This window comes from Cryptomeria japonica, chromosome 1 (genome assembly GCF_030272615.1).
Source record: "Cryptomeria japonica chromosome 1, Sugi_1.0, whole genome shotgun sequence".
NCBI classification, from domain to species: domain Eukaryota; kingdom Viridiplantae; phylum Streptophyta; class Pinopsida; order Cupressales; family Cupressaceae; genus Cryptomeria; species Cryptomeria japonica.
The window spans coordinates 636491652-636505758 of record NC_081405.1 but is presented as its reverse complement, the minus strand read 5'-3'; positions in this window follow the sequence as shown (position 1 = coordinate 636505758).

Here is a 14107-nt window from a genome sequence, read left to right as displayed (position 1 = left end):
TGTTATCTCCTTTCCCGATGTCCCGTCCTATGGCTTTTTTACCACTCATGCTACTGCGAGAAGGCTCTACCATTAATGTGCCTCTGCCCTTGCTCTCCGCTCTGTCGGTGATGGGTATGCATCTGCGTGATCATTTACAGGTGCTAGTAGCTATGCTGCCATCCTTGCTTCTCCTGCCTTCGCCTATAGCTGGAAATACTAAATCGGGTAACCAGTGATATTAGTTGGCTCAAAGTTTAAACTAGACTGAACCTCTTTCCACACCATGCAGAAGCGTGTGTTCGAATGCAGGGTGGGAGACTATAGTTGAAGGCCGAATTGTTAGAATAAAAGGAGGGCAACATATAATTCTTTATCAAGTGTGTCTACAAGAACTATAGTTTGGGTGGGCTGATTAATCAACTTTCAATTCTAATTAGGGGGTTAATGGCATTGGTTCATTAATCAGCTTGCTAGAATACGCTAGAGTAATGGGGGCATGTTACGTATAGAATCAAGTGCAACCTCTAGTAGACGTACTTATGCTTCTCTTATTTCAATAGGAACAAATGGGACCATTATCAATATGATTCAAATTAGCTTGCTAAAATATCCTTTTTTCAATATCGCAAAAAGAGAAAATATAACAAGTTCTCCATTTTTGTTTCATAACAAATTAGGTTACACTATTTTTTTTTTGAATGATCAAAGTACATTACTTTGCGCTACGTGTGCCCCACAATCCTCAATCGGTTTCTTGGGGCCCCTATTCTTTAATTGCCCTACTATTTTATAGGCTTGAATGGGATAGTTGCTATAGAATTTCTAGTTGGGCTTTCGAAGAAAGAATTTCTCCGGACCAACAGTAGTGAAGGTAAAGGTTTCGTTTTTTGTCAATATTATATATTCGAAATATGAGAAACTAAGAAATAGTTTTCTTCAACTTTAGTCTCAACTATTAGATACTGTTAAAAGAAAATAAAACATATTAAATAATAATAAACAACTCATAACCCGTTGTTAAGGAAAAGGCGTCCTCTCAATCAGCTTTAGGTCCACCGGCATCAGCATAGGCACAGGCAAAGACTGATCACTAGGCACCTTGAAACTATTTCCTAGGTCTTATCTGGTTGGATCAAATCATACTATGTTTTGATCTCCCCGCCGAGCAGTTCAAATCCCCCTGTTGATATTTGACTGGTATCCTGCCCCTCTATCTTCTTTCTCTGACCAAGGCTATGCCCCATCATAGTTGTTATTGGGCGAGCCCCTATTATTCGGTTGGGGATAGGAGCCCCTACTATTTGGCTGGGGCTAGCAGGGGTACATTAATTGAGTGGGTTAGGGGAGCCCATTTAGAATAGTAGGGGGCTAGAGTAATGCTAAAATAGTGCTAGAATCACCCCATAGCCTCTTCCCACCCACCTCTAGGGGAATATGGAATCTTAGTTGCATCTCCCATGTAACACTACTCCTTTTTAAACCCATCATAAACTGTGCATCTGATATACAAATTAGATTTAATATAGATCTATACCTTTATATATGTGTGTGTGTGTGTGTGTGTGTGTGTGTGTGTGTGTGTCTATATATATATATGTGTGTGTGTGTGTGTGTATATATATGTATATATATGTATATGTATATATATGTATATATGTATATATATGTATATGTATATATGTGTATATATGTATATGTATATATATATGTATATGTATATATGTACATATATATATAGTATATGTATATATGTACACACACACACACACACACACATATATATACACACACACATACACACACATATGTGTGTGTGTGTGTGTGTATGTATGTATATATGTATGTATATATATACATATATGCATATATATGTGTACACATATATAAATGTACACACACACACACACACACACACACACCTATACACACACACACACATGTGTGTGTGTGTGCGTGTGTGCGTGTGTGTACGTACACACACACACACACACACACACACACACACATGACGAAATTGTTAAAAAAATTATACAAAAAAATTGAATGCAAAAAAAATGGTGGAGCGGCTATGTGGGCCTCGACCCACCCAGGGTGGGTCGCGACCCACGCAATATGGGGCGTGACCCCCATAGTATGGGTCGCGACCCACACTGTGTGGGTCGTGTCCCATACAGTTGCGCCTCCCACACACACTGCCCTGCAACTCAACGTGAATTTCGCCATCCATGCCGCCCACGGGCTTGCGCAAAGTGGCGGTCATTGCTATTTCAAAACCCTGCAATAAAAAAAAATGATATTAAAAGGGCCTTTTCAAACTGAAGGAAACCTGAAAAAAAAATAATATAAAGAGGGGTTAAGAGATGCATACGTTGGAAAGGCTTTTTAGGAATGTTTATATGTATATTTAATTACATACCCATGGGCTATGTAATTAAATAGTGTTTCTTTCATCCCATGGGAGATTAATAATTATATATATATATATATATATATATATATATATATATATATATATATATATATATATATATATATATATAACATTGATACCCGAGGGTTGTTTCAATTTTAAAAATAGTGTAGTGACCCTATCGGTTAATAGATAACCCAGGCTATTAATTCAATATTAATATAAATGGTTTATATTAATATTAATGTACTAAAGTTGGATAAACCCGCAATTAAACACAAGAGGACCTGGAATGATCTGATACTAATTGATGATATAATGAATCAATAAGGATCTGGTCAATTATTGAGAGGGGGGGGGTGAATCAGTAGATAGAAAACAAACTAAACTTTCACCAAACTTAATCCCAACTCATAAACAACTCGCAAAACTAATTGGTTTGGATATTGTATCAAAACTGATACTGCACTATCAAGTTTACCAATTGATTAGAATACCAATATAACAGTGTAACAAATCTAAAACTCATATACCATTTAACCAAAATATCAAACCACTTTACTAATATTAGTAATAGCTCATTTCATATCACTTTTGGTCATCTAAACATATCTAAGTGGCTTTATTAGTTAAACATATTAACCATATAAAAAATATACACAAAATCATTCACCACTTGACACAATGATTTTTGGCATGGAAACCCAAATGGGAAAAACCACGATGGGGATAAATACACACAAGTATTCTAAACTCTTCTGAAGTTCGCCCTGTTAGGATTCAAGCCTTGTTAGAAGCTTTACAAAAATGTCTTGTTAGGAACAGATCCGGTTAAGGACCACCCAATTAAGGGATTGACTACAATACTGTGTTAAAGGAAATACCCTGTTAGGAGTAACTTCGATAGAGGATTTCAAATGCAAACTAATGGATCACCTGGTTAGAGGATTTAGAAAGCACCAAGCCTTTTAAAGCTTACCCGGTTAAGGGAATTAACTATTGTAATTGTTAGAGAACAACAGGGTTTTTGCTGATCTGGTAATAGCACTATCTTGCTTAGTCAGATCCTATTAAGCTCCTATCTACCTTCAAAACTTTCTACAGAAACTCCTTTCGGTTCAGCAATAGTCTCACTACCACACTTAAAAAAATTACCAACACTATTACAAAACAACTCATCGACCTTATAAGGAAATGCAATAGGTCGGTAACACATCACAAAACCTAAGATCTCATAGAGATTACAAACATATCAATTCAAACATGACCATTGGATTACATAGAAATCAACTGCACATTGTTCAAGACAACTTTGACTGCTCCTGGATTACCGCTCATCGAATCCTATTGCTCATCACGCAGTTTCACTTCATGCTATGCATATGCTCATTCCCAAGATAAAACAATTATCTCTATGTGCCAAAACCACTTTGAAACTCATCACATGCATCATGCATATGTGACATAATCATCTCCAATCACCATTCGATCATTGATTAACACAACCGATTCACCAAGCTCCATCGGTTAGGGTTACCGGTTGATCACACTGCTTCAAATAACAATACTTCTTCCCATCACTGCTCAACTATCGGTTGCATTATTGCATCACTACCGGTTTCAATACAACTACAATACCAGTTGCAATTGACATTAGTGACAATACTATACTTCATTAATGCAATCTTCATGCAATGCCAATAGGGTACTACACCAATGTTGCTTTACATAGAACCCAACTACCACAAGAGTTGTGATATGAATTATGAATATCTCATTGGCATGTTAATTGCCTTTGAGAATTTTATACTTGTACTATAACATACGCAAAATGATGGTCTACTCAACCACACAAATCTTCTTGTGTCTCAGGGATTATTCAATAGTGAGTATGGCACATCTAAATTGATGTCTAACAATACTAACCTCACTTTGTTCAATGTTATTGGTACTAGAAATTTCAATCAACTTATATAATCACCTTTCACTAGGTGCATGGCACACTACCTTGATGCCCAACAATATTGACCTTGCTTTTCTCAGCTTGTATAATCATAAATATCAAATTGATGGCCAATACACTCTCCTTCCTTTATCAAGAAAAAGGTCAGAATTCATTGCAATAGGAAACAAATCCAAACAACCTAGTCTACTCCTCATCAAAGCTCAAAAAAAAGAAAAGAATAAAAGAATAAACATACCAAATACAACAACACATCAAAATTAAACATGTTACAATTTGTTTATTATATGCAACATGCAAATCGCTAAAAGCCTTGCCACTAGTTTTGATATTAAAGCATATTAGTAGGTAAGTGTGTTTATAATCCTATTTTATCACTTCACTTAAGATATTTTTGTTGGCAATTGACACTCATCCAGGTTCTAGGTGTTGTCATTTATGGCAACACACTTCATGGAAGATCTGGTAATCATGGTAACCGACATTCAGGGAATCGACAGACATGCAACTAACAAAATTGGAGTCTGTATTCTAAGGCCGACCTAGGAGATTGATCCAACAAACGTGGAAGTGGCAACAATCATATAGTTTTATGTTTATATTTTGTCTAGGCCGACATGTCTCTTATCTTTTGAAATACAATTGTAAGACTACATAAGGCATTTATGTTTATGCATGTAAATGGGTATAAAGTCAGTCCGATCAGGTCATTTGGGATATATAGAGATGTAAGATAGGTTATGTGATGTTATGCAAGCAAGATCTTGATCGACAAAATGTGAATATAAAGATCTATAGTCGGTCTTGGTTATTTTTCTAGATGATTGGAGTGAGATCTAAGTTATTGGTAAGGGAGACCTTACAATATAAACCGATATAGATAGTGCATAAACTGGAACTCATCCAGAATGTTAGATGCACATTCAGAGTTCAAATTTTGTTTGTAATTCAGTATTCCATATCTAGAGTCAGTGAAGCTCCTTTGTGATGAGCATTGTGCTCTACGCAGTGTGCCTTCCTGCATGTGCAGGTCCCTCTTGTAATATTTATTCATTTGGCCAGTGGATAGATATTGTGGGTCACCAATCCCACTGTGGTTTTGCCTCTTTGAGGTTTTCCATGTATAAATATTTGTGTTATGGTGTTGATTCTTGTGGTTGCATTGCTATTACTTGTTGGTACTTTATTTTATGCATATTGGTTAATAAGTGGATTTGTTAATAAAGTTAAAAATATTCTAACCGACAGAACACCGATTCACCCCCCCTCTCAGTGCTCTTGGATCCCAACAATTGGTATCAAAGCTTGGTTCCTTAGAATAAGTCTAACAGCTTGAGGAAGATCCCGAATCTGAAATCCATGGAGATGAGTATACATAAAGAACTTGAAGCATCACTTGAAGACTATGATGCTAAAAGGTTGAAGGATTTGAATTCTGAAAAGGAATTCATCCTTATCCTGTAGGAGAGGTTATCATCTGCTCAAGCTAAAAGGAAGGAACTCTTACAAAGTCTGGATGATGAAGAGAAGAATGCCCTTAAGGAATAATGTCAGAAGATGAGAAAGGAGAATGGTGTCATGGAGAATGAAATGCAAGCCATAACCATGAGGATGTTCAAGGAGATTGAAGACCATAAGAAGAATGAAGAAAATCTTTCTATATCTCTAAAAGACAGATATGAGGAATGCATTAGGTTGGCACATGAGAATGATGTGTTGAGAAATGAATTGGTACAATCACAGAACAATGAGCAAGAGTTGGAAAGAATGATAACAATCCTAAGAGGAGATCTAGATGCTGCAAATGAATACAAAGACAAGTTTAAGGCTAGTTCTGCAAAGCTTGATGAATTATTGAAGGATCAAAGAGACACTGGAGACACTAGAGGTCTTGGATTCGAGCATGGAGAAAGATTTGGTACTACAAATCAAGATAATGCATCTGGTCAAAAGGTCAATCAGAATCAGAAATCACCAGTAAGACAACTCAATGCACATAAATTTAATGGTAGATGCTTTGTTTTCAATTGTGAAAATTTGCCAAGATCTAGAGGCAATGGAAATCACAAATAAGAGAGAACAATAACACGACAAGAATAAATTGTATTCCTATCAATGATGCAAAATGTGATCAACCGGATCATCAAGATTGTTGCATACAATGTAGATGAACCTGCTTGTAAAGGCAAGGCTAAGAGACAAGAGATCACACAATGATGACATGTGGCTCAATAAGATGTAAGGGTAGGTAGGAGAAATAGTAAAATATTCCACATGAGGTGGATCACCCACCAAAGGTGGAATTATCACTCCACAATAAGTGGATATGATAAATCAATAACAAGATCACACCATAAAAGGTGGAAATTCTCCTACATACACACTCCCAATGTCTGCACATCTCCCTAAGTGTCTCATATGCAAACTACAATGTGGTGCATGTACCTAAGTAAACTTAAGTAAATAATTATATCCAAGATGAATAAATAATTACACCAACACCCCCCTTAAGTGCAACTTAGGGGAATGAACTTACGTCTACAATGCAACTAAGCAATGCAAGATGGGTCCCGTCTACATGGCCATGTTAGGTACCCATGTACAAATGCAATGCAATCTCCCATAAACGGAGAAAGAGAGAAAAACCACATTGGAAAAACCTCCCCCCCAAAAGAGAGATGATGAAAGCACACAATGCTCTCAATGACGAATAAGAGAGAAGAAGCAACCATGAAGCCCCCTCTCAATGTAAAATCTTCTGCAAAGATGGCCCAATGATGTTGACCAACTACCTTCCCTTTAGGAAGAAAGAGAGCCAATGTTGCACTGATAATGTAAGTGTGACAAAACCAGGTACCAAGTCGACGACGATGAATCAATCGCTGCAACAAAATGAAGATCAGGCATGGAGACAACCTACTTTGAGCATCAACTGGATACTCATAAATAGCAGAAATACCGGTACAATCAAAGTCTCATGGGAACCATGCACAAATGTGTACAATCTAAGTCTCAACAGGAGCCATGCACCAAGTCTCACAAGAATATTCCTAATCTATGTGTACAAGAGGATTACATCATATATGTCATCAAAGAGAAGATACAAAGAGGTGTGACACTTTATGATAGTGCGAGTACAACATTGCTCATGCAAGAGCATACAACATGATATAGTGAAAATCTGGAAACATAAAGATGATGCCACCAAAGAAGCCATGTAGAATACTGCAGATGAAGATGTCTCCGATTGAGATGTTGCCAAGAGATATAAAGGAGAAAACCGACCCCCCCCTTGACTACCGGTTGGAAGCACTGCAAGACAGGTGTGAAGTGGACAAGAAAAATTTGTTCCCAATTTTGCTTATTCCATGATATTTTTGTTTTTTAAAAATAATTAAAAGTTTAATAAAAACAATTTATTAAAATGCCCCCCAAAAAAATTTATTAAAAAATAATAAAGAAAAAAATACATGTTTTTTTTAATTAAATTTTTTTTATTAAAAAATTAATAAAGAAAAATTATTTTTTGTAAGGATTTTTTGATTTTTTAAAAAAGAAAAAACATATTAAAAATTAATTTAATTTTTTTTAATGAAAAAACAATTTTAAAAAACATAATAAAAACTTTTATTAAAAAAACAAAATTTCAAAATTTAAATTAAAAAATAATAACCTGCAGGGCCCGCGGAGCCACCCGCAAGTACCCTGCAGTACGTAGGGCCTGCAGGGGCTGCAAGCACCCTGCTCTACACAGGGCTATGGGCTGCATACCGCAACAAGGTCTGACTGGGCTTGCCATGGCAGGTACCCTATCAGGTGCCTGCTACGGTATGTAGCCACCCCCATGGGGTTTAATTTTTTTTTTTTTCAAATAGTTAAAATGCCCCCCTTCCGAATTAAATTTGGATTTTTAATTTTTTTTTTTCGATTTAAAAAATGAAAAACGAAGAAAACAAAAACATTTTTTAAATTAAAAATTAAAAATCGTACTTGCCTATGCAGAGTGTACCGCCATCCGTACGACCAAGGGGGGAGAATTTTTGTTGGCTCCAAGTCAATTGCTCAGATTTTGGCGAATGGATAGGCGATCTTGGGGATTTTGAGCCTTTTTAGCGCAATGGCGATGACATATTTGGCCAAAAATGCTCCAAAATTGTAGATCTCTTCCGGGACAAGTCACCACCCTCCACCTTCAAACGACTCTAGATTTGGCCTTGGATGTTGGATTTGGATGAAACAAAAGGCTATTTTGAATTTTTTGAACTTCCTCAATCCAATGGTGAGCTTAAAATGGACCTAGAAAACTCCAATAATAACCTGCAATAGAAATCCCCAAAATGCAAAACCCCAAATTTCTCTCAATTGGCAAACCAATGGCACTCCAATGGCTCTGATACCATGTGAGAATTTGCCAAGATCTAGAGGCAATGGAAAGAACAAATAAGAGAGAACAATAATGTGACAAGAATAAATTGTAGTCCTATCAATGATGCAAAATGTGATCAAATGGATAATCAATATTGTTACATACAATGTAGATGGGCCTGCTTATAAAGGCAAGGCTAAGAGACAAGAGAGCACACAATGATGACATGTGACTCAATGAGATGCAAGGGTAGGTAGGAGTAGGTAGGAGAAATAGTAAAATAATCCACATGAGGTGGATCACCCACCAAAGGTGGAATTATCACTCCACAATAAGTGGATATGATAAAGTAATAACAAGATCACACCAGAAAAGGTGGAAATTCTCCTACATACACACTCCCAATGTATGCACATCTCCCTAAGTGTCTCATATGCAAACTACAATGTGGTGCATGTACCTAAGTAAACTTAACTAAATTGTAGTTATATCCAAGATGAATAAATAATTACACCAACAACAATAAGTTTGGTCATAGGGCAAGTCAATGTAGAAATAGAGCAAATCAGAATAATAATTCAGTTCCCAGTCAGTGTTCAAATTGTAAAAAGTATGGTCATAGGACATAAGATTGTAGAATGAATGTGAGATGTCATGCATGTGGAAAGTTTGGACATATGGCTAATCAATGTAGGTTAAGGAATGATAAATGATACAACAAGGCAATTCAGAAGAACAATGTTACTTGCTATGCATGCAACAAAATAGGAGACATTGCCAAATATTGCAAAAGCAAGAATACACTTGAAAGGAATGACACATCCAATGAGAAGGGAAAGAAAAAGGTTGATGAAATCCAACAAGCTCATGCAAAACAGTGGGTTAGGAAGTCTGAAGATCAATCAATAGAGGCAAATTCCCCGGTTACTCAACCGACAGAGCATAATTTTCCTGTACCGATAGGAAACTCATTTGCTAACTAAGGCATTAGCCTTAGGGGGAGGTAAATTAATGACATATCCTAAATTACCCCCAATAGTGGTCTAAAAGCTTGTTTTAGATCTTGGAGAAGTCAGTCTAAAGGATAACCGATGCTGAGATAATGGATTTTGTATTCGGTATGATATGCCAGCATGCATTAGTGTCAATAAGAAATTAGGGTTTAACAAAATAAAAGGGAAAATTTGCTTCATTTTATCACACAACACTTAGAGTGAGCTTAAGGTGATCAAAGGCAATTAAAATAATTCTCTAGCAATTTCCAGTATTTTCAGAGCGGATTCTCTAGGGTTTTCACTGGCATAGATTGAGAGGAATTTTCTTTGTTTTCAAGGTACTTTTCTGAAATCCAAATGGCTTCTGGATCTGCTCGTGCTCCAGCAGATGTGGATACCCCTATTTTGGTGGACATTAAGGATCACCCACATTCAGAATTCAAGCAATGCCCCTAAATTACAAAGGTCGATGACTCAATCGACACATTTTATAGGGTTCCTAATGAAGTTCTCTATGTGGAAGATGTGAGAGCCAATATTCATTATACTCTAGAGGATTTGGGATCATTGAAGATTAAGTCAGCATACATGTCCACTTTGCTTAACAAGGATGGGTTGATCAAACTAGAATTTTAAATTCTGAAGGATTAGGGTTTCACTAATATTCTAGAGATGCTCGAGTTCGAGGATGAGATGATTCAGTATGTGTTGAGCCAAGTCCATGGCGAGTATTCAGTCCAACAATAGGGATAATAACTATAGTTAAAGTCTCAACCCAAAGTTTGGACATTCACTCTGTGAAGTTACTATCTCCATAGCTGGAGTTCATTTGATTGTCAACCCAGGGACGTAATACTTGAAATGGGTCTGCACTATATATGCACTAAGTTTCTGTGATAATTACCCTATATTACTGCAACAACTAAAATCTTATGTGGGAAAAGTAAGCAAGAATTAAAACAACTGAATGGCTACAGGAAAACTCTGCATTAACATAATTCTTACTCAAGAAATACTAACTAAGTCCAAAGCTGCCAAACAGGAATTACTCCGCTTGCTTTGGCTGCAGGAACAATATCTATTTCCAATGGTTGTAGGAACAGTCAATGCAAGGACATCTACTGCAACGAAAGAAGAAAACTAAATTTAACAAAGGCACAAGAACACTCACCAAGTGGGCCCCCTTGGATGAGTGCTTCCAAGATTCCAAAATAACTCTAAGTGCTCAGAATAACATATCTTTATTCATTGTTTCTCAAAAGTTGATACATTATTCAGAATGAAAAGAAACTCAAAGCACTCTGCAACTTTATTTCTAAAGCTTCTGCTCTTTTTCCTTCTCTTTTCTTTCTAACCTCAGAAAAGAGACAATGACACTTATTTAAAACAGAACAATAACTTCCTACAATTAAGATCACACTGATGAGAAGAGGCGGATAATATTCATGAAGGAGAACAGTCAGAGTTAAACCACTAGAAATGTGGATCTAAACCAAACCACAACCAAAACATAGTGTGGTGGTATTACAAGATTGATGCCCACTAGAGTCAAACATAAACGAGTCTTGCACGCCTACTTCACCTCTGTCGTTCCTTACGCTCATTATCCTCTTTGCTGATTTGAACCTTTAGTCGCCTCCTTGAATATCTCAAACTGTAATTGGCGTGACATGACAACTTTCTCCGTAACATCTCATTCATTCCTGCAATTCAAAAGAGAGAACATACAAACATATACATATCTATTTTAATTAATCAAAACATCTATTAATTTCACACATGATATTGCCTATGACAATCCGTATGGAAACAGGAATAAATCACATGGCTGCAGAAATAAGTAGCAAAGACAATTTATGATTTAATGGGTTCAGTTAACATTTGAAATGGATATAGTTAAACTTTGATACATCATTACCATCCCATCATATAAATCAAAACATGACAAAAACTTATGAGTTCTAGGAATAAAAGGAGCTAATATCTCAGCTCATCATGCCCCCCAACTTTACTGATCCTCTAGTAAGAGGAAAGCTTTTGATTCGGGCACTAACTCTTAAGTCACCAGTAGTTCCTTGACCTATTCCTCCTGAAGCCAAATTCCAATAAAATTCCTTCATCTTTTCTAGTCTGGCCCATCTGGCTTCTTCTGTAGCTACCTCATAGGGTTTTTCTGTAATTCTGCATCCCAACAATGGCCACATAAGGATAGGGGGCTGGAAGATCAAGGGTAGTCAGTCATTGTTTTTCATCCTACCTAAATGGATGTATTTAGGGGCTCTTTGTATAGCTACATGAAAATTTGGCAGTGAATGAGGTTCACCCCGTTTCAAGTCCTTTGGCAGATTATTCCAACGTTGAATCAGACAGTCAATTGCAGTTGCACTTTCATTCTCAATCAAGTGTTCATATGCTTGGAATATTTCTTCCTTCATTGGTAATACCCGAATCCTTACATCTGGCCTTGCTACTAGCTTCTGCCAATCATAATAAAGAACCCTTGGGTCTTTGGCTTTAGTCCTAAGTGGTAATGGACAATCAAATTTAAGATTCCTATATTCTTTGGCCTGAGTTCCCATGCTAAATTCATTTTGCACCCATGAAATTAATGCTTTTATGTGGATATCTCTAATGTATAACAAGGGATTCCACTCACTGTCAGAAGTCACAACATAGTTATGCAAGTAAAATTCACATAATAAATTTTTAACAGCTGGTGGAGAGGTCTGATAAACACCATAAAATTCTTCTGGGGTGTCTAAAGAAGGTCTAAGGTCTCTAATAATGTGGTTTAGCTTAAAACTTAAATACTGCTCTTTTAGATGCAAAGCATAAACTCGTGGTAGAGCCCTACATTGCATTAATTCAGGGACCATACTGGTAATTGTATCAATCTTAGCTTCCAATTCTTCAATCTTATTATCCATCCTTTTAATTTCCCTCTATTTCTTATCAATAATTCCATGTAACCTAGCCCTCTCTATCTCCCACTTCCTATAAAATGTTAATGCAATAGACAAACTAGTGAGAGATGATAGAGGTCTGATAGCTGTTACCTTAGGGCATGGAATTTCTTCAACAGGCTCTTCAAATTGTTCTTCCACATATGCCAGACTTGAAAGTCTATCAACGCCATGTTCTTCCTGGATTTTAACCTTTGCTGGACTCCCACGTTCCTCTTCTGATGTTTCAATTGAAATAACCTCCATTGCATCACCGGTTGGAGTAACTTTTTGTGTACTGCTTCGAGTCCTTCTTGCATATACCTTTGGAGTAGTTGCAGGAACAATTTCTACTAGAGGATTTGCTGCAGGAGTATTTCCCTTCAGCTTACACCTCTTGGCTATAGGAGAAACTTGCATTGCTTGCGGTTGAACCATAGTTTCATCTTCTACATCAATTCTTTTTAATTCTTCCCCTTTTCTTTTAGAAGATGTCGCTCCTCTTTGGAAATAAGTGGAGGGCTGGACAATGTTTGTTTCCACCATCTCTTCCTCTGTCACAGTCAAAGCTTCTTTGGCAACAGGAGGTTCATTTCCTGAAGAAGTTATAGGAGATGAGGCCTCTCCTATAGCCTCCACTTGAGCTGCTAATTCCTTTGCAACAGGAGCATCTTCAACCTTAAATTGCAGTATATCTTCAAATACTCCCCATGCCATTTGAGAAACATCCCTAAGAGAACGTTCTACCAACAATTTTATCAAACCATGATGACTGATATAATGATTTCCATTCTTCAGTGTTTCTTTGGCACTTATGGAAATAAGGTGGTATAGAAAATTTGGAACATTTACCCTTCGGCCATGCCATAAATGACTAAGCAATTTGAATTGGACTGAATGTAAATTTGAATACCTTCCATTATAGGTAATGTATTTCATCATATACAATGCCACCTGGGGCCATTATGCTGGAAGAGATACCCATTTGGCTCCCTTCTTGTCCACTGCTAGAGGTCCATCTGTGGGGTGCATAAATTATGCTTTGGCGCTTCTTGCATCCTTTGATTCAGGAAACAATTCTCCTTCCTACAGCAACCCAGTAACTTCAACTATTCGTTGTTCTGTAGCAATAACCCTTAATCCTTTGACAAAAGCTTCCCCTTGATTGAATGAATGCATGAACTCAGAAGAATTTTCCTCATTATAATATGTTATTTTCATAAAGTAATCAATCCAACCATGCAATCGGAAATAATGCTCACACGGGGCATCCTGTAGCAATGCATCATGGATTATTGGTTCATGGTGGATAAGATCTCCACCCATGACTATCTCAGCTCATAAAATAATTTCTGCAACTGAGAATGAGAATTCCTTCCTTACTTACTTCTAGTTTTGGCAGAGAAATTCATAAATTACTCATACCAAAGAATATCTCATTAAAAAGAA